Source organism: Tasmannia lanceolata, unplaced genomic scaffold (genome assembly GCF_043159265.1).
Source record: "Tasmannia lanceolata isolate RefF3 unplaced genomic scaffold, GAP_Taslan_0.1 ptg000015l, whole genome shotgun sequence".
NCBI classification, from domain to species: domain Eukaryota; kingdom Viridiplantae; phylum Streptophyta; class Magnoliopsida; order Canellales; family Winteraceae; genus Tasmannia; species Tasmannia lanceolata.
This window is the reverse complement of record NW_027518692.1, coordinates 40,086,843-40,089,843: the sequence shown is the minus strand read 5'-3', so window position 1 is coordinate 40,089,843 and position 3,001 is coordinate 40,086,843.

The window sequence follows — 3,001 nt, the reverse complement described above, 5'->3', positions numbered from 1 at the left end:
TATCATATGAACATCTGCATCCATCCATGGTAACTGAGTAGTGGCACTTATCCATATCTGTATATGTAACGTGTAATGTAACCGTGAGCAAATTGCTCATCTATATAAATGAATATAATATTCAGGTCTCTTATGCTAAGTGCATAAGAAACCAAACCAAAACTCTATTTGTTTAATCGTACCCTTACTCCCGCCCCAAAAAACGGAGACCGAACAACCTTTTTTTCGTTCAACCCCAATAGATCATTTTGTCCTCGATCAAGTGCAAATTAAACACAGAATACCTTCATCATCTTCTCCTTCTCTCATTCTTATAAACTTTCATCTCTTCTATTACTGAGAAGAAGAGGAAGAATAAGAAGAAAAAGAGAGGAAGAAAGAAAGAGGAGGAAGAAGGAAAATAAAAAAAGAATCGACGTCGGCAGGGGCGGAGCCAAGAATTTACACTTGGGGTCCAGACTAATTTACACTCAAGTTCTCTTGCAATCGGGTTCTCTTGCAACCTAGTGTGGTAGAAAAAGCCAATAAAGTCATGAAGAAATCTTGCTTAGGTAGAAAATTTAGCCAGCTGGAAAAGTGTGTTTATCTAATCCCATTGAACCCAAAAAGCTAGGACTTTTTCTATCACGTCACAAAGAAAGCGAGAGCGAGAAGGTAGAAGAAAAGAAGAGATACTTTGAAACAATGAAACCTTTTCATAATAAAGATAAAACTAAAACGCCATCCAGATTATATGTTTTTTCAAAAGCGAAGCTAAGAATAAAAGACGTCTCTTGAAACTAGTTTATGAGAACTTAAAAAATGAAGAGAGCCCTTGTAAAAATGGGGTAAAAGGGCGGGGTGAAAGGGCGTGCCCCTATTGGTTGAAAATACCAAGGTGCATGTTATTTGACTTTCCAGTTAATGCACCTTAGTGATTTTCAACCAATGGGGGCGCCCTTTCACCCCAAGGGCACCCTTCATTTTAGAACCTCCTAGTTTATAAGTATTTTCAAAAGCAAAATTGCCAATGAATGACGTTAATCATCTGAGACTATAGCAGCCACCGATATTTCTCGAATATAAAACATGAAGAAAAACATAGTTAAGTAGAAAATTTAGTCAGGAATATATAAAAAAATGGTTTTAAATTTAGGCTGAAATCAACCGAAACCGAAATCTGGCAAAACCAAATTTCGGCCAAATTTTCAAATTTTCGGTCTAATTTTGGACATTTAGTACGAAATTTTGAGAGATTGAATTGTTTTTTTTAAAATAAAAATATTCCGAAATTTCTGTAATTTTTGCCGAAATTAGGTAAATCATTAAATATAATTTTTATTATTATTAGCGGATTTCGGCTGAATTTTGGTTTGGGCCAACACGGAAATTTAGTCCGAAACCGAAATTTAAAACCATGAATACAACTAGCTAGCAACTTTAAGGCACTTTTGAAAAACCAATGTTCTAAACGGTTCATTTGAAAGACACGAATATGGAGTTTTTATATGGTTTCCATAGGTGGTTTGCATCATCCAACTATGATTGAAGCAATATTTTTTTATGACTATGAATACATGGGTGGTGCCGTACCCCATCATGGGCCGTACCCCATCACGTGCAGCTGCGTCCACATATTTACGAGGGGACTTGCCCGGCAATTTTACGGAAAACCATTTCGCGGCTGGCTTTTGCACGTGAGAACAGCCACCTCATATGAATTAAATGAATAGAGCAAAGTCCGCGAAAAGCCAGCCCCAAAATGGCTTTCCGTGAAATTGCCTAGCAAGTCCCATTCAAGACATGATGCAAGAGGTTTGAAAAATACGGGTTTATACGTTCGCACATCCTATGAAATCACCCAAAACTAATATTTTAGGTGAAAGCAAGTATTGCTTAGTGACGAAGAGATATTAAAGGGAGAAAAAGACGTACCTTTTTATGGAAGCATATGTGCCCACTGTGTTTTTGGTAGTGTTTGGATTCGGGTATGGGCTTACATTGTTTGGATGATCCAAAGCGTTCATTTGGTGGGCCCTGACATAGATAGGGTGTGCCCAAAAAATCAGCTCCATCGGATCATCCTAACCCTTCAATCTGTGGACGAACCGTCAACTGAGGGGGCCTACCTTACACAAATTGAAACCACAGGGGGTCTACTTGTAACTTTTCAAACATTAGGGGTTAAGTTGAATGTGTCATAAACCACAGGGGTCTAAGTGTATTTTTCCCAAAATATAAATAATATAGAGAGAGAGAGAGAGAGAGCCTGGCCAACACTCACGTGGTGGATCTTGTTTTCACATTGAGTCATTATTATATTCCTAGAATTCAGGCCCATGCTATGCATGGGTTTAAAATGGTGGGTCCCCCTCCAATGCATAGGTTTTCATATATTATTAGTGGGGGATTTTATGGATGCAAGTAGGCATTGTACTTATGTAGATGTTCTCTGTTGAAATGGATATATGTTTTTCTCTACCAAAAACTGTTGGTTGAATATCCTTCAGTCAAGAATATAAGAAATAAGAAAAGAAGCTTCAAGGCACGTATTCGCTTTCCTTAAGACAATATTCGTCCCGACCAGTTGTGTGTAAAGGGGATCAGCGAACACTACAAGAAAAAGGATATTTAGCGACGTTCACGAGCATCGGTAAAACGTCGTAAAAACATCGGTGAACGTAACACCGACGGTTTGTCATAGCGTCGGTAATGCTACCATGACTAAACCCTTTTACCGACGGTTCTAATAAACCATCGCTGTATGATGTTATACCGACGGTTTTAAACGTCGGTAAAAAAGGGGTGAAAGAACCGGAAAAAGGACATTCACCGATGGTTGTTAACAACGTCGGTAAAGGTTTTTTTACACCGACGGCCAAGAGCGTCGGTAAATGAGACTAAAAATTAGGACTTTCTCTTTAAACTATACCGACGTTCATTGGAACCGTCGGTGTAGATGACATACACCGGCGTTCTGGACCGTCGGTAAAAGATGTAGAGGCGTTTTCTTTTTATTATT